The 26,299-nt window shown below is 44.0% G+C and overlaps 1 protein-coding gene across 3 annotated transcripts in view; it reads left to right on the top strand.

The window, feature by feature from the left end:
- MBD5 (methyl-CpG binding domain protein 5) overlaps positions 1–26,299 on the top strand; it is a 375,507-nt gene that overhangs the window by 301,463 nt on the left and 47,745 nt on the right. The window lies entirely within an intron of this gene.

Here is a 26,299-nt window from a genome sequence, read left to right as displayed (position 1 = left end):
AGGCTATGCTTATCTTTAAGGGTTTATTTTGGGAATAAATAAACTTTTAACAAAAGTGTTTTTCACAATATATTGCATTAAAGGTCTGTAATTTGTTCCATAAAGCATATATTTTGCATCTCTAAAGTCGGTATCTTGGGAGCTTACTTAAATAAGGGTGAGAAAAAAATTCTGGCTTGCATCGCTTTTCTGGTCTTTCACTGGTTGAACATAATAAACTTTATTATACTAAAATGTTACTTAAAGAATTTAGAAAGCCAGCCCCCTGTCTAAATATTTAATATTTTTTTTAGACACATTCGGTCAAATTCTCAGCTCTTCTGAGTTTGAATTGTATAAAAGAAGAGACAATTTACACTTTCTTTTTCAGAGTTACATTCTTCTTGTGGTTCCAATATACTATGTAAAAGAACATAGTATTTTGCAACTTCAACAAATCATTTGGCAAGAAACAATGTCATCTCCGCTCTCATATGCTGCACATTTTACAACAGCAGATTCCTTGAGCATATTAAGGGCATTTATTTAATTAACAGAGCCAGAATTCTTGGCCTATGTCTAAAAGGACTACCAGAGGAGATTAAGAAACCCCTTTGTGACCATAGCAGTCCAAAGTAATTGACCACTCCAAAGCAATAGTTTCTACCTATATAAATTGTAACACTCCATCTATTGGCTACACAGCATGCTCTCATAAAAGCAATCAATTCCACAACTTGTGTTGAGATTACATTACACAAGTATGATGCTTCAACAATGTAAGCAGTTGTGCAAACTGCATCTGCTGCTCTCAGAATACATTAGTGGTTTCTCAGACAAGAAACACCTACAAACAAAATACAATTATCCAATTCAAGTTCATCTTCAATATCAGGTTTGGTTTAGTGCACGACTCTGTAACATTGATACAATCATGGTCACAGTCATTGTCTTCCTCATCGAAATCTTCACAATGAACTGGCAAGAGTGTGGTGGGATTTGGGTTATTGTAGTGTTTGTTAGAGACATTCTCAGTTGCAAGAATTGCCTGCATAATTTGTCTATTAGCATTTTGTCAAATGCAGAGTTTGAGACAGTCAGCAAAATTTCAACTGAATGAGTTACTAACACAATAAGAGTATAACCCATCACGATCACTTCACTGTGCTTTATGGCAAGGCAGGTATGGCAAAGCTTTTTAAACAGCCTGGAAGTGCGGTGCCCACAGATTCTAATGTACCTGAAAACTAAGCCACAGGCTGCTTTGCTCCTTTGTGTTGCTGAATAAGTACTGAAAGTGAGCTCCCTTCTCTCTCATGGCAGAATAAAGTAATTTTTCATAATCATGCATTCCAAGAGTGGATGCCGTACAAAGACTGTCCGAGCTCCAGGTAGGGATTCATGCATTCATTGTCCAAAAGCACCGAATAACTAGTATTACAATTAGTAATCCTCTGTAAAGTCTTTGCAACCAGGGAAACGTTTGGGATCCACTAACGACAGTAGTCCACTGTTCCCAAAACCTTCCTCCCTTCTTTTTATGCCGTTGGTGGATTCATTTTCAGAATCACAGCGGTACGTTCTGCAGACACTTTCTTCACTCTTTTTTATGACCTATATAAAGAACTTCTTTTGGACAGTATTGCAATTTTGTCAGGGAAACTTTATGACCATGCTTTATGAGGTTGTTCAACATTGTAATTGTGTCAAGCTTGCAATCTTTTGTTTTGGATGTAATCATCAGGTCTTCAATGTATTGCGCCAGGACTGAGTTACAGTGAATGTGCAAACTCTCTAGATCTTTCTTTAGATTTCAGGAGAAAATCGATGGACTCTCATTTTACCCCTGTGGGGTTCGACACCAGAACATTACTCTTTTTAAATATGTGAATGCAAAGAGTTACTGGCTATTCTTGTGAAGTGGGATGGAGAAAAGCGCTTGACACAAATCGATAATAGTGAAGCACTCTGCTTCAGCAGGAATCTGGAAAGAAAATGACAGCAGGATTCAGTACCACAGGACAACAGACCTGAACTGTTCTTCACTTTACATTGGATTTTTAATTTCCAGTGACCAGGGAGTTGCAAAGCCATCCTAGCACTTCTTTTAAAATGCCTTGCTCAGTCATTTTCTCATAAACAAATGCCATTCCCTCCTCTGCTTCTTGAGTAAGCTGTTACTAAGGTGTATGAGGAAACACTGCATTTGATTTTACTTTGATTTCCATTGACTGCACTTTTTATTAATCAGTTTATTTTTCGGTAAAATCCCAAACTTCTTCTTTCTCTTTGTGTCATAAATTTGAAGGCAAATTTAATACTGATCCTGCAACTTATTTTCTCGAGAGGGGTAGATTTGGAACCTCCATCGGTCTCACCGTGGAGAGGGTAGCACCTGTAGCATTCAAAAATAGTTTTGTGTGGCCATTCACATCACCAGCTACGTAAGGCTTTTGTGTCACTCTCATTTCTACCAATTTATTTTTGTATTTTTGTTACCCTTTAACTGTTCATCACTATTTTATAATTACACATAATAGGTGGTTCTTCATCTAGCCAACTTGCAATTGCATTACACTCCAACCACAAATCTTTAGAAATAATAATCTCAAACAATGTCTTCAAATCAACCAAAAAAGCTTTGAGATTGCCACAATTCTCTATGCTTCTGTATCCGACTTGTCTGGTTTCTTCTCTAAACTTCCGAAAGTTTTTTGTAATTGCCAGGAGATGAGACCTTGTCCACGGTATGTGCACCTCCATATACACTTCTCTCATTGGGTATTCCACAACCACTTCATACTCTGAATCACTCACTCTAGTTTCTTTTTCCTCTTCCATTTTGTTTTGGTCTCCTCCTTTTTTTCAACCAGCTTTCTCTACACCCTTTCAAATTCTCCCAACCCTTATTTATAAGTTGTATTAATTCTCTTACATTTATTCTCAAACTGACACATTCCATTTTCCGTATTTCATTGTCACTCAGTTCCGTTCTGTAATTTCTGCACAATGTCATTTTATACGAATCGACGCAAAGCTCATCCGGCAGTTATTCAAGCTTGTCGTATGCATCATGCATGTCTTCCTACTTCCTTATGCAAATATCTCCATTCTTCTTCACTGTATGTCAGTATACTTTCATCATTTATTGTACCATTGATAATTTCTCAAAATTATGGTTTAAGTCTAACAATTTCAATTTCTTCTGACTCTCTCGGGCTGGCACCAGCACTGCAATAGTACTAGGTAGTACATCAGGAAACTCACTAGTAAGTACACTGTCAACGGATGCTTGTAAAGCAAGATTTAGCTATGTGGCTCCTAGCTCCTGCACTGGTCTAGAATTCAACAAATCATTTAAAAACCTGTCCTCATCATAATCACAAGAAATCAGTTCTTTCTCATCATTGATTTAATTTTTACCATTATTTGTTAATTTCTTTTTGTCTATCTCTTTTAACAATTGCATGAAGCACTCCCACTTCTTCAACCGTGTCATCTCCATGCTTTAGATTGCATTCACCCTCTTGCATCCATCCAATGACTCACTGTTTTTCTAACTGACCCTTCAACATTCTCTTACGCTTGTCAGTCACCACAAAATCCTATTCATTCAACACCCCCAGCTAGGCAGGTCTAGGCTAGTCTTTCACCTCATATATAGGACATTTCAGAAACTTCTTCTCATGTTAAAAGTAAAGAAAGCAGCATCAGTTTATCATCAGCAGTAATCTACTGCTTTTTTATGTAACCATAGACAAGTATGAAGACCCCAATTTAGCAACATATAGTGAGCATTTGATCCTTCAAGTGGAACTTTATATGCCCAGTTGGGTTGTGCAACACAAGCAGCTAACCAATCACAATTCAACTTGAAAATGAGACTTGGGGGCGGGGGAAAGGGGGGCGTGGCTTCGCGCTGACGCGAAATGGCTGCCTAAAGGAGCAGCTCCGTCTCACCCGGCCCCAAACCACATCATCCTCCACACATATCCGACCCCCGAATACGGGGACAGTTGCCCGCTGTGTACCGGACTTAACTGGGCCGGTCGCTGACTCCGCCGGGACGACACGGAGCGAGTGAGAGGCTCCGAGTTTCTGTGGCCTACCCGGAGTGAGAGACCGGACCCTGTAGTGCCGCCGGAGCCCAAGAAGGCGGGTGTGCGTGCGGCAGGGACATTCCGCAATATCTGGGAGTGAGGCCTGGCCCTGGAGGAGTGGCACCGGGAGTGTCACATCGGTGGCGTATTCCCCATCGGAGATCCTGGGGGACCTGGGTACATCGGGGCCCCCATCCAGTGTCCGATTACAACTGTGGGGCCCATTGCATATCCCTTACTGGCGGCGCGGCCCACCCCGACTGACCCACGGCTCTGGCTGCCCCTTGCTGAGCGGAGGGTCCCGCCCCTGGGGCCTGCACTGCGGTGAGTCCAATAGCCCTGAATTACTGCTGGAGGCGGTGGGTGCGGACCTTTGGCGGCGCAAACAGATCTCCATGTTTGGTGGAGGACTCGGACCATGTGCACACTGCGGCCCGCAACAGCACCTGACTGGCATGCGGTGAGTGAATGAGATCTAGCCCGGTGGAGCACCCGACTCTCCGCAACTGTTTGGCGTCCAGATGGGTGCAGGCTCCTGAGTGGCTGACGTGCTGAGGGTGGGGCCTGGTGTCCCCGTCCCCTTCACGACGGCGGCCCACATCTGCATAAGACTTCACGCTACAGTTGCTGTGGGTTGGGGGCGGAAGCCCTCTGCCAACCCCTCCACCCCCCCATCGAGGATTGTTGTCCCCCTCGTTGAGCGAAGAACGACAGCGGTGGTGCAGACCTTAGCTCCTGGTGGCCGCTGGGACTGCTGCAATATAGAGGCGGGAGGCGGTGTGCCGTGTCTTCCGGCTACCGCCCTGGGAGTGACAGGCGATCAGGTGCCACCCAAGGTAACAATAGCCTGAGTTTTGACCTGTGTGATCCAGGAATGGATTGGGGGGCGAGGAGTCCGGACTCGTAAGCACCATGAGTGGAAAAGGCACCAAGCAGACGCAACACAGTAGGTTGGACAAATACGCCTTCCCAAAGGTGGCTGTTCCCGAGCTCCTCTCTCGGGAAGTGCTGACTGGTGGACCAGAGAGCGGCCCCTTCGAGCTCACCTTGAAGGATGTCATGGAGGCGATAGCCGGAGTGAGAATGTCTATGTAACAGGGAACAGACGCGATCACAGTGGAAATGACTCTCATGAGGGCAGACATTACCAAAATGAGTGAGAAGGTCCAACAACTTCAGATGACCTCTACTAGCCTGGTTGAAGATGTCTCGCAGCTCCAAACTGAAATCAAAGACTTGAAAATCTTCAGAAAATACACAGAGGACAAGCTAGATGATTATGAGGGACATACCAGGCATAACAACATGCTGATTATTGGAGTGCCAGAGAAAGTGGAAGGGCAGGCGCCTGACCTATTTGTCAAGGACCTCATGCTTAAACATCTACGCCCCAAGGGACTGTCAAAGTTTTTTGTGGTGGAGCGGGCCCATAGGGTCCCAGGGGGGTGCCCGGGGCCCCTCCTCGTCCCTTACTGGCCAGGCTGCTTAATCTCGGGGACCGGGATGTAATCCTACAGAGCGCCAGGGCGGCACCACCACTCAAATATGAAAACGCAACTATCTCTTTCTTCCCAGACTTTACTCAGGCCATGCAGAAACAGAGGCGATTCTTCCTTGCTGTTACAAGAAGGCTCAGAGAAAAAGGCCTGAAGTATGCCGTGCTCTTCCCGCCTCGGTTGCGGGTTGAGGCAGATGGAAAGACCTGGTTTTTCAATTGCTCTGAGGATGTGGCGGAATGGCGGGAGGGATGGAGAGATGTGAAGGAACATAAGGCCCGCTGACCCTACACTGATGTGGAACTTTGACCTTGGAGTAGATCTTACCGGATGACCTTGTGTACTAGCTGCCTTGTGTCCAGGGCTGACTCGAGAGAGACATGTGGGCGCCCCGACTGCCCGGAGGTACATTGGCTGGCCGAGGCATATAATTTTTTCCTGACCTCAGAGACAAGGGTGACTGTCCCGCACGGAAACTAACTCCTGTTTGTTTCGAGAATAGTGGTTGGGAGGGGGGATGGAGTACCTTTCCCTTCATTTAGCTACCTTTAGATTTTGGGTTGGGCGACAGGCACTCTGCAAAGTTGATTTAATGGGTAGTTTTAGACCCAGTGTGCAGGGGAGCAGGGAGGGGGGGGGGGCGTTTGGTAAGGTTCAATCTGCAGCACCGAACATGAGGGCGTTCACAGGCACGACCATACTTGACAGTTTCTATGGCTACGCAGTGGGATAAGAGTTTTTCACTATTGAGCTGGAACGTTAATGAGCTTGGTGATGAGGTGAAGCGCACCTTAGTCCTCCAGTACCTCAGGCGCCATTCCCCAGAGGTGGTCTTCCTCCAGGAGACACACCTGGTTGGTAATACATGTAAAGCACTAAATAGATGGGGATATAGATTGGTAGCCCACTCTGGTTTCACTTCAGGGTCCAGGAGGGTGGGTATCCTGATTAAAAACTTCTTTCCCTTCTCCACACAATCAACGCGCGCTGACGACTGGGGCAGATGCGCCGCAGTTATGGGGCAGTGGGAGGGTAACACACTTATCCTTAATGGCGGTTTATGTCCCACCCGGACTGCAGAAGCAAACCTTCACTGATCTGGGGACCCAGCTGCTCTCACTTCCTGAGGGTCTCTTACTAGTGGGAGGGAATTTCAATGCGGTTGCCTCTAGCTCCCTGGATCATCACCCCGCATGACATCGGCCCCTCGTCCCGCTGGCTCCCGGACTTCCTGGAGGCCCTTGGCCTCTCGGATGTGTGGAGGTCGCTTCACCCCAGCAGCATCCAACATACTTATTTCTCGGGGGTGCAACACAGCTTCTCTCTCATTGACTACCTCCTAACCCCAGAGTCTCAAACAACGCACATTCGTGAGATTCCACATTTGGCGCGGGGTATATCTGACCACTCCACGATATTGGTCCTGGGAAATGCACGGGTGGGTACGATCGCGCCCATCAGCCCCTGGTTCCTCCGCAACCCCTTGGTCCGCCAAGGGCTTTTGCTCGCCATAGATCACTATTTTCAGGAGAATCAGGGCTCGTTCGACTCCCGCCCCCTCCCCCCCCCAAATATTGTGGGAGGCGTTCAAATCGGTAATTAAAGGACAGGCTCTCTCACTGATCGCAGGAGTTAAAAAGGAAAAACAAAAAGATCTTGAAGATATAGAGGATGAGATCCTCCGTCTCGAGGACTGTCCCATTGAGGAAATGTGTCCAGAAACAACTCACCTTCTACAATTAAAAAGAGACGAATATAGAGATGTTGCCACTGACAGGGCTAGGACCTGGGGGAGGGAGAGAGATGGTAGGGTGTATAAATGGGGGGATAAAGCTGGTAATCTCCTGGCCTGGCTGGACAAGAAGGAAAGGGCCAATAGGCTAGTCCCGGAGTTGATGGATGAGACGGGTGGAGTGATCACAGACCCCCTTGAAATAGTCCATGAGTTCGCCATGCAGTAAAATGTGATATACCAATCGGGCTCGTCCTTCCTCATGTCTAGCTAACAAGACTTCATATTGATAAACACAGTAAAATGTTCCATTTGTGTCTTATTCTTTTTGTTAAAGCACAGAATTTAAAATTTGTGAAATCCGCTAACATATCTAGCATGTCGAGGAGTTACCCATGGGTGTCTGTAGGGTCACTTTGAATTCTAACTTGTTGGATGGGGGCAGAGCAAAGGCACCTCAAATCTTACTCCATGCTTCTCCAGGGGACACTGAGTTCCCTTTCTAACTCAGTCTATTGGTCAAATTCTGGAACCCAAGGGTATTTCTTTGGCTAGGAATGACACTACTTTGATTTTTTATTGTTTTATTATTTTGTTTTGCCGAAGTGCAGGCAGGGTATTGTTGTGGCTATAAAAGGCAAGTTTGACTTGAGTGTGCTCTGGAACCCTCCCTAAGAGGCTCCAGCCTCTGTGAGGTTGACCAGACAGTCTATGAAAAAACTTTTTTGCTGGAATTTGTATATAGGTTTCTTTTTCTGTTATGGCCTATGGTTCCTCCATTTGCCTGTTCTTTTTAGTTTTCCTCCTTGCAAATGGAGATTTTCTCCTGATGGACTCATCGTGTTGCAGATTCCTCACCTTATGAATATCCTCCAGGTGACAGACTGGATTCAGAAACCTCTACACCCCCCACCCCCACCCCCACCCCCCAAGTTATAGCGGTCTAGAATCTCCAGGTGGTGCCATGTGGCCTTGATGCCACATCCCTGGTGGGTGGGTAGATGGGGGTGGTCTTGCCAACTGGGTATATAAGGTACCAGCCAGTGTGTTGGCATAGATTCTTGTTTTTCTGCCCCTCATCAGATGTGTTTGGGAGCCCTTCTTGGGGATTCACTTATGAAATTATTTTGCTTTTCGACAGCGACTCGGTCAACTGTATCCTCAGGGCCGGACTGGGAACCAAAACCGGCCCTGGCAAAGTGCTCGGCCGGCCCCCTGGGGCTTCGGGGTGCCACCGAGCTCTTTGCCAGGGCCGGTTTTCGACCGATTTTGTTACAGGGCCGATCAAACAGCCCTGTAACAAAAACGGCCCCCATGGGCCCAAAACCAGCCCCCACCCGAGCTGTGCACCGGGGGATTGCCCGGTGCCCGCTACGGCCAGTCCGGCCCTGTGTATCCTAAGGTTTCAAGGTTTAAATTCTGTCACAGATGCTGCAAGAAGATATTGTCAGACCCACATGACACATGCATGTTGTGTTGATCCGACCACCACCCCCCAGCTTCATCCTCAATGCACCTGAAGTCTATCATGGAGTGAGAGGCAAAACAATTTTCACCCCAACAGGGAACATTCTCCCAAGAGATCTTCCCACAAAAAGCTCAGAAAGTTCCATATGAAGTGGAAATTCTCTTTTCCTTGAGAACCGTCTCACTCCTAGGATCATTCATAATTTTGACATCATTCTACAAAACTAGGCGCTTCCTCCTTGGCAGAGCAGATTCTGACATGAAAGGCGGAGTTTTCAATTCCATTGACTGATCCTGCAGGACGAGGCTTTCTGGCTAGCTTAACTAAATCTCTTTAAGATGGCTCTCTTACTCTCTGTCCCACTCCTCAAGCGGGCACTTTATTCTTTATTAGGAGATCGTGCAGCCTTCTGCCAGCCTCTGCTACCTTTTAGCAAGGCATTATTAGAACTGGTCTTGGCTGCTTTAGAAAAAAAACATCTCAGCCTTGGTAGTCCACAGAAAATAGCTAGATCTCACAGACCTACCCTGTATGATCTGATGGTCTTGTCCAGACCCCTTTACTGAAAAAGTTGTTGGTTCAAGCGTGCGCCGCAGATTTGAACTCAAATGCCTTGCTCATGGGCCCCTCCAACTGAGAGTCTAAAACATGGAACACTATGGGACAAAAAATCTTTGTCTCTGGCAGCCTCATCCTCCTCATTATAAATGCCATGTCTTCTAGGCAGCTATGTCTAGGTTTTGTGGGAGCTAACAAGACTGATATTTATTACGCTCCTCACCACATTTATAAGCCCTTCTCCAAATTGCTTGTATTATTCCTCATAGATCCAGAATTTTGGGTTAAATTGCAAGCGTCGTGACTAGATCCATGCACAATGTACATAAAAATGGTTACAATTGGAATTGGGTAAATCACATGAATGATTAGTTTTTGGTAACCATAATCCCTTGCCAGCAATGATTATCAATGGTTTTTTTTATTTATTTTTTTTTTATTCTTTTATTGCTTGCCAACAGTACAGATACAGAAAACAGAAAGGGAAGACACGGCATATATGGTCAACATAGATAACATTGCATACACCTATTCAATGGTTCAGCAAAAGACTATACCTTATATAACATTTAGAACAGGGAGAAAAAAAAAGGGGAAAAAAAGAGAAAAGGACATCCATGAATTAAGCCAGAGAGAAGAAAAAAAAAAGGGGGGGGGGGGGACCGGGGTCATACATTAATCTACACCTCCAGCCACTCCCAAACAGGAGCCCAAATTTTATGTCCCAGCTCAGACCTCCTTCTACCATGTCTCGAATAGATTGCAGATTCAAGACTATAGAGGGCTGATATCCGTGATCTCCAATTAAAAAATGTTGGGGCTTCTGGACTAAGCCATTGTGATGTGATACAGAGCCGTATTAAAGACATTGTTATAAACAGAAAAGCTGACAGATGTCTTGTCCTTTCAGCTGAATCACAACCAAGCATCACCATCTCTAAAGAAATATTAAGGGGAATGCTTAAGCTAGCATTAATGAAATGCTCAACATCAGATAGAAAGCCCGCTAGCTTTGGACAAAAATAAAACATGTGGGTATCATTGGCCGCCTGGAGCCCACACCTAGCACAAGAATTACCCTTGCAGCCTCCCCATTTTGAGATTTTGGCCGGAGTGTAATACAAATCGAATAGTGCCATGTAGCTCTGAGTACGGAGGCTCCCAGGAATTAGGGCATAGTTTGCTAACTCCAATGACAAGCTGATATCCAGTCCAACTTTACCAAGTTTACCCTCTCACTTAATATTTTGTAATACCAAATCATCAGGGAGATTAGATATCAAATATTGATACAAACATCCAATTCTAGCCCTTCTTCGGATCATTTCAAATAAAGTACTTTTAACAAAAAGACTTGGCATATGGTGCTGTTTTTTAACTATAAAGCTCCTGATCTGTAAATATTTTAAAAAATCATGAGTTTTAAGAGAGTACCGCCCCTTCAAAAAAGAGAAGGGGGCCATTTGTCCATCCAAGCTCAAGTCACTAATTACCACCAGCCCTAACGACTGCCACCTGTAGACAACCCGATCTTGAAAAATAGCTGGCAATAATCGGGCAGCCGAGAGCGGGGTACAGAAATTTATATTTGGAATTGCACATTTATGGCGAATTTTACGCCAGATTGAAAACATAGCCCAGATAACCTTAAATTTTGTTTTTTTGTAATAGCTCGGCTCCAAGATTCGCAAAAGGACACCCTTGGCAGTCTCAATGGTTTCAAATATGAAAAATAATCATAATTGTGCTCAAAAGGATGATTATTCTTCCAAGATTTTTAGATCTGTTTACCAATATTCCCATTCCTCTTAATAAGTGATTTCCCAAAACATCTTGAAGACATTTGATTACACTCATCTGGCAGGGAGGCAGCCGAGGATTTGCTTGGAAATGCTAATCCTACCATATAAGACCCAGAAGCATACTACCTCGTAACACAATGCCAATATGCCTGGAGCTGCATACTACCTCGTAACACAATGCCAATATGCCTGGAGCTGGTACCCTACTGATCAACATCTCCCACATCTCGTACCAGAGTAAGAACAAACTGAGAAGGTGCCTCTGGCTTTACTACTACCGGTCGACTTGCCATGACCTAGGGTTGTGATTCAAACTTGGGCCACAATCTGTTGAACCTGGGGTCGCATGGGAGAGAGGCTCATCACACAATTCTTGTACTCACCCTTTATACTACTAACAAATAACCCTGTTACCGATCACAAGTGAGAGCAGAGTTAACACTACGCTTCATAAGGCAGGCATTGTTTAAGTAGATTATCTATACTTAGACAGAAAGTTTCTGACACTGACACAATTCAAAGCGAAGTGTGAGACTACCTATGTCTTTACTCTAGATTGAGGCATACAACTCAAAATAAGCCGGCATATTTTCCAGAAGAATCACATGAATTAACACCACTCACCCAAATAATCTGTTCCACTGAAGCGATAAAGTGAATCTCCCTCAGCTGTATATGCTAATCTTGGACCAGAGACATAATGGTTCTAGCGTTAGTCAAGCCTAGGAGCCAGACTTGGTGATTGAATCATAGACACAAACACCTACACTTCAAATTGGGTGTCTCCAACCAGTCAATCGTGAGCTACTGATATCTCACAGACACCTTCAGAGTAGCTAACAGCCTTGAGTTCATTTTTAAATAAGCACAGGGTCACATTTTCCTTTTAAAGTCAAGGGAAGGCTGTGTTTATTTTACATTATTATCTTCAGGCTGCAATTAGCAGGGCCTGATAATGAGCAGTACTGGAGTGAGATTTATGACTCGGGGCACAGAGGTGAAGAACTGAATAAATGTTAAATTAAAATCCTTGTCAACTCAATATTGGAGCATGAGAACAAAATTCTGGGCACTTTTAAAGGGGAGAACATTAAAATGAAGAGTTAACTTAATGATTAAGTTAACTCTTCATGTTAATGGTATCACATTACAAAGTATTACATTTACAAACAGCAGACCTCTTTTGCCCATTTGCCAGTATTATAACTGAAAAATACTATTGCATTTTTCAAATGGGAGAAAATGGATACAAATATTTATAAGAAACATTGAGTCAATGTTTTTCTCCACTTTCACTTGAGTCAATTAAATCTTAATAGCTTAAGAAGCATGTTTCTTCACTTTAAATTCCTGCTATTTTTTTTTTTTTTAAATGGCTCCATTTATGGCATCATGTCTACAGGCCACTGGATGCAAGTTGCCTGCTGTTTGTAAATGCAACACTTTTTAAGTGGGAGAAATGTAATGTGCAGACATTTTTTCCATATAATGAACATTTTTTTCTAGAACATTTTTCTGTACTTTAAATTTCTCCCATTAAAAAATGAAATGGTCATATGTTTGTGTTATACATGTAACAGTGCTACATATGGCGAAAGTTATATCCTGTGCCACAAGTACATATGACACAGGCTTTCAATCACCCATATATCTCATTCATATGCACACATGTTCCAAAACAAACACGCTCTCGCTGACACACATAGCAGCTCTGTCATAGTGCTCCTAGTCAAAGTATTTTCTTCAAACCATAGTCTATGGCTTTATGAACATTAGGCTTAAATTCAATAAAACTGGGCGTGGTGGTGTCTGGTAATATTGCACAAGTGGCTTGGCCTTCAGTAGCTCACAATGATTATCACTGATCAGAAATAGCTCTCTACAGAAAAGTTTATAGACCCCTGCTTTAAAGTCTTATGCCTTCTGTACTTCACTCCAGTTAAACATCACATCGACCCCTGCAGATTACACCACTGCCTACATTGGAACGTGGAATAGGCAGACTTGTTCAACATGGCATGTTCATGCTGGCCGATCCTCCAGTACTAAAAAGATGTATTTGATTCCATAACCCAAATAATTGGGGGCACACTAGAATCCAACCCATTGATGACCCTACTGAGCTATGTTAAACTGATCCCAAATAACAGCAGACATTTTGAAGCCATGGCATTATTGCTGGTTATTCCCAGAGTCACAATTCACTTGGGCGTGTTGAGTACCCAGAAAGGAGAACCAGCTGAACAATTTTGCAGTATGCAATGAGAAACCAGAGATATATACAACTTTGCAGCCCCCAACATCAAGACCCAAAGACATATGGGATCCATTCCAGGCGTATTTCGCTCATCAGCAGACCCTGAGAGGACGAGGAGATACAGAACCCGTCACGCAATTAATAATGCTACTTGTTTTAGCAAATGTCAAAGATTTTGAAGAAAACTGCATGCAAGACTGGCAATGTCGTGTTTGTTACAAGTGCTAAAAGCATGTTGATAAGCTAACCTGTAGAGACCTATGGATTAGGTACGTACACTCTGCTGCTAACTCCCGAGATATGAAGTAAGGTTTGAGCCCATTGAGACCTGTGCTAATGGATGATGTGCATATCACCCTCTGTATCTCATATGAAAGAACAGTCCATTCTTAGCATGTGTTCGCCGTAGATACATATGCTTAGCATACCCCTGCCGTCTAGTGTTGGGCTCGGATGTTTGCAACGTGTGCTTTAAAAAAAAAAAAATGTTTTCAAGTCACGAGGTATAGTGACTCCTCCTATGGTCTGTGTTGCATATGTTCATCGGCTCCTTTGTTAGATTGTTTTTTTTTGCCATCGGTTTCAGATGTTGATCTTGGAGCACTGTGACTGCAGCTCGATTCCTGCCATGAGGCCCTTCCAGCACCCCGTTGTTTCATCTACAGCGGACGGAAACCTAGACACACACTGCACTAACTTGTGTTCCTTTAGAATTTTTCGATTCGCCTTCCCAGGCTTGGGCCCTGCTCCACTCTTTAGATTTCCAGACCAACTCCATGTAGCTGACAAGGAATGGAAAAGACTCCCTTTAGCTTCTGTCCAAAGTGTCACGCAAAGTATTCCAGGCAGGACCAACATTCCGTGTGCAATCTCTGCTTGTCCCCGGAGCACGACTAGGTGTTGTGTGAGGCGTCTGGCTTTTCACTCTAAGAAGACGCTTCAGGAGAGAAGGAAGTGTCGATTGGCCCACTCCACCATGCAGATACAACATGCCAATGATGAAGCTGATATTTTCGGGGAGCAGTCAGAAGTGCCGTAAGACAAAACTGAAGATATCGAGGCACAGGCGGTGCCGATGGACATCCCTATACTGCTGGCTAGCAGTGAAGAAGGCTCTGACTGCAAACCTGAATCTTCCACACTAGGGCACGTGAGTACACTGACTAAAGCCTCCCTTACCCTAGCAAAACCAGCTTAAGTGGCTCACAGAACCCTTCTGCCCTCGGGTCATGGTGGTCTCCGACAACATGTTCAAACCCAAGTCCCTCCACCTGCAAAACATTTGACAAGCGTCAAAGTTTAAGACTTTAATAGTCTCTCCGGTGCCCCACAAAACTGAACTCGGCACCTTCGAAGCACCATAATGTGCCGGAGCCGAATGTATCTGAAGATACCTTTGACGCCGGAACACCCAAAGACACCTTCGGCGCAGAAATATCATTGAGGTCCAAAATTATATTGTCTCCTAAAATACCTTTGCTGCCAAAAGAGACTAGGACAGTGTCAGAGCCAAAGCAGTCTGCTGTTCAGCCAATTCTTGAATTGCTGCAAGATAAACTTGACAAAGGACAAAAAACTTTGTTTATTCATCTGGTCACTGGCAAAGTAGGGGAAAAACCGCCTCCAACTATAACTGAGACACTTCCCAAAAGGAAGACAACATTTGAGGAGGAAGTCATGGCTCCCAGGAAGAAGAGAAAGGACAGTGGCACCAGCCTTATTCTTTTTCCTCCTACTTCTCTTTTTAAGCCCATTTAATCTCCTCCTTCACCTATATTGCCAATGTTACAACCACTTGCAACATTACCAGATCATATGCATTCACCGGAGCACCTTCCATCATACATCACCCGCACAATCATCAACGGGTGACATTAATACAGGGGAAGATTTACCATATGATACTCCATATTATCCAGACCCCCAGGGGTGCCCAGACAATATGTAGGATCCATGGGATCAATTCGAAGCAGACCCTGTCGATGATACTGATCCAGAACTCTACCCCTCAAAAGCTTCATTGCCAGATCATAGCACAGCATATGATGAAGTGATTAGTAGGGCAGCTCATTACCATAAAGTGGATCTTCACACTTTAGAAGATAAAGACGACTTTTTATTGGAAACAGTAGATCACATAGGACAGTGTAATCCCTGCCTATATTAAAGGACATGCTCAAATCCACACAGGAAATTTCTAAGCAACCAGTGAAGTCCAGGTTCATAATTCCTAGAGTGACAAAAAATATAAAGCATGTCAATCAGACACAGCATATATTAAGAGCCAAGTTTCCCCTGACTCATTAGTAGTCCACATAGCAAGAAAAGAGCTAATTCCCAGAGCAATGGAGATGCTCCCCCAACAGACAAGGAAAGTAACGTGTGGCTGCCCAAGCAGCTAATCACCTACGCATAGCCAATTCTGCAGGTCTACTTTCACGTTATAACCGTCCCCAATGGTATGAAATGTAAGAGTTATTGTAGTATCTTTCAGAACAATACCGGCAAAAATGGAAGTAAACACTGGCATGCTTAGTAGGCATCCCACATGGCTTAGGGTCTCAGGCTTTGAGTGATTTTCAACATCATCTTTTAAATCTACCCTTTGATGGTCAAAATCTATTCAGGCCACAAGTAGATGACATGTTCGTGAAACTAAAAAAGTTTACAGACACAGTAAAAGTCATGGGTGCCCTACAGAGGTGCAACAAGACCTGGCACATCTACAGATTCAGGCAATACACAAAAACCCCAAGGCTCCTACCAGGCTCAGTCCTCCAGAGGATCCTACTACAGATAACACTATAAAAATAATCGAGGAAGAGATTGTGGGTTCACCTCTAAATCCACCACACTTAGCCAACAGTGACAAGCTAAGCCTCTCCCCCTCAACATATAACACTGGTAGGGGAACTGCTACAACAGTACCAACACCAATGAACACAAATTACCACCGACCAGTGTATTCTCTAGAGCTTACAAATCCCCCACCCACAGTACTACCACAAACAAAATGTCACCAGAACATCTTGCACTCCTCCAACAGGAGGTTCAAGCTCTCCTTCAAAAAAGGACCTATAGAAATGGTCCCAAAACAACATCAGGGACACTGGGTATACTCACTATACTTCCTCATTCCCAAAAAAGATGAGACCTTAAGAACTATTCTAGACCCTGGCCAATCAACAGTTACATCTCCTCAGAACACTTTCACACCTTCACACTACAGAATGTGATAACATTGCTACAACAAGGAGATTTCATGACAGCCAAAGACCTCAAAGATACTTACTTCCACATTCCTATACATCCAGCGCACCATCTCCAGCTCCTTTTTCAAATAAACGGACAGCACTACCAGTTGAAGGTGTTATCATTCAAAGTAACTACAGCGCCAAGGATATTCACCAAATGCCTTGCTGTGGTAGCAACTCCTATCAGAATGGGAAGGCATGCATGTGTTCCCCTGTCTGGACAATTGGCACAGCAAACGTCCCACCAAAGAACAATGTATGCAGGCCACACAAAGGGTAATATACCTGCTACACAAATTAGGCTTTACACTCAACACAACAAAGTCCCACCTCCAGCCTTTACAAGTGCAACCATTTCTAGGTGCAACATTGACCTCAGTTACAGCAAGGCCTATCCCAGTCATCAAAGGGTACAAAAGTTCCAGCTAGTGATATCCCTACATCATGTAGATCCATAGTACCAAATGCTTGATTACGCATGAGCACTCTTCAGTCAAAATTGTCTCAACCGGAGGGGTATATACAGGATCTAGTGTTGGTCGTGCCAGTGACCCATCGCTTTCTACAGTTGTGGAATAGCAACAAACTGTTGCAGGGGCAGCCCTTCAAAGCCTCAATTCCGCAAATCACAATTAACATGTATGCGTCCCTTCAGGGATGGGGGTCTCATACGCAGAACCTCACTGTACGCTGTCTATGGTCCAAATCCCAAAAATACTTTAACATCCATCAACTAGAGCTTTTAGCGATTCAAATAGATCTAACCACTTTTCGCAGTCATCTTCACAACAAGATAGTCCTAATACGTACGGACAACATGACTGCAATGCATTATATTAAAAAACGGAGAGGCATTCATTGCAGCTCTCTCGTCTAGCAGATCACACATGGCATTGGGCATTCATCACAAAATCCACCTCTTGGCAGAATACCTACTAGGGGTGGGCAACGACTTAGCTGATATGCTCAGCAGAACTCTTCAACCAATACAGGAGTGGGAAATCAAAATAACACTTTTACACTCATCCGAGGTGCGGACTTCCGGGGGATAGACCTATTTGTGACATACCACAATGCAAAATGCCAAAACTTTGCCTCCAGGTTGCCTCACCAGGTGGGTATAGGCAATGCATTATCGAGTAATCAGTCAGTGATATTTGCTTATGCTTTTCCCCCTCTTCCACTCTTTCCATATGTGGTGTAGACGTTAACACAAACATCCCTCATACTAATCCTAATAGCCCCCAATATGGGCACAAAAAGTATGGCTCACATCCCTATTACAACCATCAGTAGTGCCACATGAGAAGTTACCTTTCTGGCCACATCTTCTAACCCAGGACCACAGTAGAGTAATACACCAAAATCCCACACAGTTCAGTGTAGCGATTTGACTCCTGAAATTTTAGAATTTAGACACCTTAATCTCCATGGATATCTGCATGGATATTCTAAAAAACAATTAAAAACAAGCATAGGCATAGCCAATAGGTCTCGCTTTTGGGACCTTAGAAGTGATTAGCCATGCAACACTTAATGTTAATGAAGGATATTGTGCTGGATAACTAAACACTTATAATGTTCCAAAGGCGAGACCTATTGGCTATGCATTGTGGGGGCCTTATAAGTGATTAGAAAGAGCTATTGACTTTGCCAATGTTTCTAAGCTGTGCTGTAGAGAAGTGTGGCTGCTGTGCAGCATGCTGACAAGTTGTAATTAAAAAGTGTAAGAAGCACTTAGTGATGCTGTGGTGTCGTTGAGTGTTGCTGTGCTGGTCCTGAGTTATGCAGTGGTGGGCCTGAGTGATGCTGTGCTGGCCCTGAGTGATGCTGTGCTGGCCCTGCGTGATGCTGTGCTGGCCCTGAGTGATGCTGTGCTGGCCCTGAGTGATGCTGTGCTGGCCCTGAGTGATGCTGTGCTGGCCCTGAGTGATGCTGTGCTGGCCCTGAGTGATGCTGTGGAGGCCCTGAGTGATGCTGTGGAGGCCCTGAGTGATGCTGTGGTGGTGCAGACTGATGCTGTGGTGATGCTGATTGTTGCTGTGGCGCTGCATAGTGATGCGGTGGTAGCGCATAGTGATGCTGTTGTGGCGCTGAGTGATGCTGTTGTGGCGCTGAGTGATGCTGTTGTGGCGCTGAGTGATGCTGTTGTGGCGCTGAGTGATGCTGTGGTGGTGCAGACTGATGCTGTGGTGATGCTGATTGTTGCTGTGGCGCTGCATAGTGATGCGGTGGTAGCGCATAGTGATGCTGTTTTGGCGCTGAGTGATGCTGTTGTGGCGCTGAGTGATGCTGTTGTGGCGCTGAGTGATGCTGTTGTGGCGCTGAGTGATGCTGTTGTGGCGCTGAGTGATGCTGTTGTGGCGCTGAGTGATGCTGTGGTGGCGTTGAGTGATGCTGTGGTGGGCGGAGTGATGCTGTGGTGGCGCTGAGTGATGCTGTGGTGGCGCTGAGTGATGCTGTGGTGGCGCTGAGTGATGCTGTGGTGGAGCTGAGTGATGCTGTGGTGGCGCTGAGTGATGCTGTGGTGGCGCTGAGTGATGCTGTGGTGGCGCTGAGTGATGCTGTGGTGGCGCTGAGTGATGCTGTGGTGGCGCTGAGTGATGCTGTGGTGGCGCTGAGTGATGCTGTGGTGGAGCTGAGTGATGCTGTGGTGGAGCTGAGTGATGCTGTGGTGGAGCTGAGTGATGCTGTGTTGGCGCTGAGTGATGCTGTGGTGGCGCTGAGTGATGCTGTGGTGGCTCAGGTTGATGCTGTGGTTGTGCTGAATGTGTTATGTAGTGGAATTATGAAGTGTGCATTTGTATGTTGTAGTATTGCATAGCAGTTAATTGTGTGGTGGTGTTTTTGAATTATGTAGAGTTGATTGCTTGTCTTCTTAAGCCAGCTGAGTGCAAGAAGCAGCCTGCATCTGTTGGCTATATTGTCCATGTGATCTCGGTGGGCTTTAGATTTCTGTTGACTCGTGATGGGCTTGCGAAAAAACTTGATGAATGTGAACACCCCCGCTTGTGAGCCGAAAACAAACACGTGGAAAACATTGGGCCGAAGGTTTTCAACTTTACTCGAAGTGCTTCAGGTGAGCAGCTGTTGCATTATAAAAGAACATATTTTTTTTTGTAGGCACACAAACGCTGTAGACGCACACAAGGTACACAGGCATAAACCGGTCTAGAAGGAACACATATACACAATGTACACCAACTGAATGCCACATATTACATATGTACCCACATAAGGAGCATATACTGTTCCCCCTCACTCAAACACTAGGCATCTATGAGCAGCAGCCCCAGGGCACTGCAGTTTCCAAGCAGGGCCTGTGTGTGGGGAGCTGGCATAGAAGCTCTGCACGCACCGCTGTACTGCTTGTCAGTTTTATATAGCGTGAACTTAACCTAAAGATATTATAGCGCTTCATATGAAAACCAGTTGTTTTACAGTAGGACATATTTTTTTGTAGGCAGATGGAGAAAAGTAAGTTTGTTAGAACCACAAAATGTTTAGCTTTAGGGCAAGATTTAAAGCCCCATATTAGTGTAGGCCTTCAAAAGATCAAAACCCATAGGCACGCTGTACCATATTGTCATAACAGAAAAGCTGCACGCGTTCTAGCCAAGAATACAGCCCGCATGTTTCACAAAGACAGACAGAGCCTTTGATTTCCTGATCCATATCTTATCAGGGCTACCTCCTTTCTGCAGCACCCATAAAACACCTTGCCAGTAGTGTGAACACTTTCAATAAATTCTACTTAGAAATACCAAACGGCTGGCTTTCTCAGAGCAAAAACAGAATCCCCCTGCTGCACCTTTTTGTAACTATAGTTTTGGGTAAATATTTGTGTTGGCGTTAAAAACGCAGTACAAGCACAAAATATACACACGCATATACAGAGCACGCACACGCACGCACACACACACACACACCAACTGAATGCACACATATTACATATGTATGCAGATAATACACAGTGTTTTGCCCCACACACAAAAATTCACAAATACATAATGCAACCAGCACCAGCAACAGAATGCTACAGTTTATACGCAGTCCTGTTTGTAGGGAACTGGCTGTAAAGCTCTGCACGCGGTGCCGCGTGTCAATTTTGTATATCCTGAAGTTAACCTAAAGATATTACAGCGCTTCATATCCAAATCGGTTCTATAGCACTGTATATAAATAACTGTTGTATTACAAAAGGACATTGTTTTGCACGTGGAAAACATTGCGCCGAAGGAGTGGGGAGCCAATTTCAAAGGGCTACACCTACCGTATGTCAATTTTATATAGTGTAAATTTAACCTAAAGATATTTCAGTGCTTCATATGAAATCCAGTTATATTACAAAAGGACATGTTAGCGTGAATTTAACCTGAAGATATTACAGTGCTTCATATAAAAACCAATTGTACAGTGCTCTATATAAAAAAACAGTTGTGTTACAGAAGGACATGTTTTTTTTTTGCACATTAAAAACATGTTCTGCTCATGCTGCGGTGCTGCATGTTAGTTTTATATAACGTGAGCACTTCAATTGAAAACCATTTTAAAAATAAGCGGTGCTTTGTGTCAATTTTATGTAGCAAAACCTTAACCTAAAGATTTCTCAGCTCTTCATATGAAAAACAGATGTATTATAAATAAAGACTTTTTTCACGTGGATAACATCGCTCTGAAGATGTAAGGAGCTGGCTTTAAAGCTCTATATGCGCCGCGGTGTATCAATTTTATATACCGTGAACTTAACCTAAAGATAATAAAAAACAGTTGTATTATAAAAGGAAATTTTTTGGACCGAAAACGCACACCGAAAACATTGGGGCGAAGGTGTGGGGAGCTAACTTCGAAGCGAGACGCGCTCTTTGGTGGGGGAGGGGCGAAGCGAGGCCCTTGGGAGAACAAGCGAGAAGAAATCCAGATGGCGCCTGTGCGCGTGGTCGCGCGCCTAACCGCAAGCTTTAGGCCACAAGCAAAAGCTTGTGGTCAGATTTCTAAAGCCCACTCACTAAATGTCTCGCCAGACCAGCGCATGCGCTGGCTCAGGCGAGACCTAAAAACAGGTAGACCAATTACACAAGCATGTAATGTCACCAAATTAAAGAGATTTGTACGTTACTGTTTATATAAGTAAATCCAACCGCTATCACCAACAATGCAAGACCTTATTGGTTATCTCTTCCATCTACAGCAAGCAGGACTTGCCTACACATCAATTAGATCACATTTCGCAGCTCTAGCCAAAACAGTCTGCGTATGTCTCTTTGTAGAAATTCCAGTGATTAAAGCATTCATGGAAGGATTAAAAAGAGTCATTACACCTCGAACCCTCCCCCCCTCCCCCCCCCCCCCCCCCCCCCCCCCCGACACCACTCTGGAACCTTAATATTGTTCTGACGAGATTCATGGGACCACCCTTTGAGCCACTTCTTCAGTTCCTCACATGTAAAGTAGCTTTCTTAGTAGCTATCACTTACCTTAGAAGGATGAGTACAACCCAAGCACTTGCATGAGAAGAGCCTTTCTTCCAAATATTCACAACAAAATTGGTTCCTCGTACTTAACCTAAATTCATACCAAAAGTAGTCAGCCTTCCATACCAACCAAACAATAGAGATACCTGTATTATTCCCTAATCCGGATTCAGTGGCAGAAAGAGCTCTAAGCGCATTAGATGTTAAGAGGACGTTAATGTATTACATAGAGAGAACTAAACCTTTTAGGAAAATGCAACAACTCTTTGTTGCATTTGCAAAGCTACAGCAAGATTCTCCAATGTGCAAAGTGGGACTAGCCAGATGGATAGTTAAATGTATTCAGACTTGCTACTGCAAAGCAAAGAAAGTAGTTCACGGAACCCCAAGAGCTCACTCCACATGTAAAAAAGGAGCCTCAATGGCATTTTTGGGAAAAATCCCACTTGCGGATGTTTGTAAAGCAGTTATATGGAATAACCCACATACAGCCAAAAGACATTAGTGTGTTGATGCCTTAGTTACTCAACAGACTAGAGTGGGTCGAGCTGTATTGCAAACACTTTTTCAAACATCTGCAGGCACATTCCAACAACATAGCCTCCTTAAATCACTGCTGACGCATTTCGGGCCCACAGCCCTTCCTCCTGGGCAGTTCATAATTAAAAAATGTCAGACAAACGACCAGCTTATTTCCTTCTTTTATTGCCATTATTTGATTGTTTATCTCATCATTCTGGGACTGGTAGTTTCTATCAATTACATCCAAATGGATTGTCGCCATAATACAATTTAAATTCCAATTTCATTTGGGGAACAAAGTGTCATATGGAAAGTGGGTGCAACGATCATAAAGGCATCGCCGCTTACATCCTGGCGGCAGCAGACCCGCGAGGTCAAGCTGCCATTTTTGAATTATGAACTGCACAGGAGAAGGGCTGTGGGCCCGAAACGCGTCGGCTGTGATTTAAGGAGGCTATGTTGTTGGAATGGGCCTGTGCCTGGTGAGCGATCCTGAGAAGTGCCTCCACCTAGGGGCAACCTTGTTTCTTATCCATAGTGGCCGGCTCCAGCCACGGATGGCACCACAGTTGAACCTCGCCTCGCTGGGTTTCATCAATATTAGGAGTGCAACTGCCAAACGGACTCACTTGAGAATACTATTGTCCGCACTACGGGACCCAGAAGGCCTGTTGGCAACGCCCAGGAGGGCGGGGTCCTGGAAGATATTTAGTGCAGGATATACCGTTCGCCAGTATGCAAGTTTACTGCCATTGAAGAAGGGAACCGGAGTTCCCGAAATGCGTCTGGCAATTTTGAATTGATGCTGGTGTCCATGTTGCTTACCTGCCTGCATGCTGTCTTCAATAAATGTTGAACTATACTGCTGCCTTTGGCTTCCTTCGTTAAAGGGCTACCTGTAAACTGGATATATATATATATATATATATATATATATATATATATATATATATATATATATATATATATATATATATATATATATATATATATATATATATTCACTGAAAAAACCATAGGTTTCACACACGTTATAGTTAGGGATTAGCATTTAAAAAACCTTGCAAATTCACTTAAAAAAACCATAGGTTTCACACATGTTATAGTTAGCTGGACATCTCACTCGTGAAAAACCATTGAAATTCCCCCGTTATAGTTAGTGCAGGCAACTATAACTCACGCGACCGCAATCCTCTGCTGATGATGTCAGATATTACATCACTGTATTTAGACACTTATTTACCCATGTCTTCTTCCATTAATTTTTAGCTATACATATATTACAAATATTTTTTTTTCAGAAAGACACATATTTCATCAGTGATGTAATATCTGACATCATCAGCAGAGGATTGCGGTCGCGTGAGTTATAGTTGCCTGCACTAACTATAACGGGGGAATTTCAATGGTTTTTCACGAGTGAGATGTCCAGCTAACTATAACATGTGTGAAACCTATGGTTTTTTAAGTGAATTTGCAAGGTTTTTTAAATGCTAATTCCTAACTATAACGTGTGTGAAACCTATGGTTTTTTCAGTGAATATGTACGTTTTTTTAAATGCTAAGTTATGTATTTTTTATTTATTTTTTTAAAGTTTTTTCACCGTGCGCGTACCGTACGCGCACGGTGCGTTTCGTGCACCGTGCGCGCGCTGTGGGCGCATTGTGCGCTTCACGCACCAAGCGCCCACGATGCGTTGTTAGTGCCGTGCGCGTACGGTGCGCGCACCCCGCGATTTTTCGCAAAAAAAATATTTATTTTTTTACCATTGTGGGTCCTTCAGTGACCCCCTGACAAAGGCTAGGGGGTCAGGACCTGTCCATCCTGCCCCCTTCTCACGTTTTCCCCCTTTGTTTTTCATTGCCTCAGACTGCGAGAGACAAAATGGTGGCCGACACTTCCTGATTTCGACCGATTCGAATGTTTACTGACATCTAACAACCAATCAGAATTGCGCTCGCGCACGTCACCGTGCGCGTACGGTATGCTTACCGTACGCGCACGGTGCGCGCCTATAGGTATATATATGCTTTTAACTGCAATTTTCTCAGGAACTAATGAACAGATTTACACCAGACCTGCAAAAGGCACATCCCTGAACTGAGGACTACCTCTCTGCCAAATTTCAAGTAATTCTGTTTAGCCGTTCGGGCTGTAGCTTGGACTAAAGGTCCTATGGAAAAATGCATGGGGAAAACGCGTTTTGGGACCCCCCCTTTTTCTCAGACCCCGCTTGACGAATCCCCCCGAGAATCTTTCAGGGAAGGAGCGGAGCGCCCCACCTATTTTGAAAATTCCGCGAGGATTCGTCAATCGGCGCCAAAATTATTCCAAATAGAATGTTGCGGATTTCCTATGGAAACACGGTCCTAACTATAACTATCTACTGGCGACCGCCAGTAGATAATAAATATATATATATATATATATATATATATATATATATATATATTTCACAGCCAACACATGCTACTACTGGACTATGTTACTTAACATGTAAGCATCTATTCGTAGCGTATGAGGCCGTAGATTCATATGCACCTACCCTCCTCCCCAGCAGCTGTTGGTTGATAGATTTACTTACTTGTTAGTATTTAGCTTTACCCTACTATTCACTCGCATGCTTATCTTTTCTTTCACTATCTTGCTCCTATCCTAAGCTCACCAGATGAGCTAAAAGAAGCCAATAAGCATGCGCATCAGACTATAGGAGGAGTCACTATACCTTGTGACTCGAAGAACTTCTTTGAAATAAAACAAGTTGCAAACGTCTGTGCCTAACACTAGATGGCAGGAGCATGCTAAGCACATGCATATACGGCACTAAACGCTACGAATAGATGCTTACATGGTAAGCAACGTATTCCATACTTATACTGTCAGTAGTTTTATTCTATTATGTATGTGTTATAAAATAATAAAGCTAAAAGAAAATGAAAAACAATCAAAATGTCAAATGAATTGATGAATAGAGTGACAAGTAGGTCAGCCTCGAACAACGTTTAACTAATGATAAAGGAGCACACAGTGTAAAGACAAATAGTAAGATACAAGGGTGTGTAACACAATAAAGCAAGCTATGGGCAGGGAAAATGCACTCTTAACAAGGAATGTGTATCAAGAACTTAGGTGGAGTGATTAAATCTCAACAAGTCAATTACCACAACTTCAACTGCGTTTCGACCCATCATGAGCGTAAGGTAATCATCCGGACTGAAACTATTTGGGCCAAAGCAATAGTAAGAGCCAGAAGTCAAAAAGATCTTACGGGCATAGAGGTAGTCAAATTAAATAGGGTGCCACCCCATTGGTACTGTACTATAAGTAAAAAAGGAAGCGTAACCAATCAGTTGACAACAAAATTCAGAGACTGTTCAATACAGTGTAACCATGTATTATGTGGTACAGTCAACATCAAATAGGAACCCAAAAGCAGGTGTGTGACTCAGTCAATGAGTCTGTTCCTAACCCATGTGTAGAGGCTTTAAATGAAGTTCTGAGCTATTAGATTGTCCATCAGACTAATTGGATGATATCCAGGATGGGTCATCATAACCTCTGAGAATACTATGCAAGAAGGATTAACTGTCTGTATCAAATAAATGATAACCCTTCCTAGTTAACGTGGTGCGATGAAATCAACCCAGACAATTTAA

This window comes from Triturus cristatus, chromosome 3_1, assembly GCF_964204655.1.
Source record: "Triturus cristatus chromosome 3_1, aTriCri1.1, whole genome shotgun sequence".
Classification (NCBI taxonomy): Eukaryota; Metazoa; Chordata; class Amphibia; order Caudata; family Salamandridae; genus Triturus; species Triturus cristatus.
Note: the sequence above shows the minus strand (reverse complement) of the source record. Positions and strands in the feature narration are given on the sequence as shown.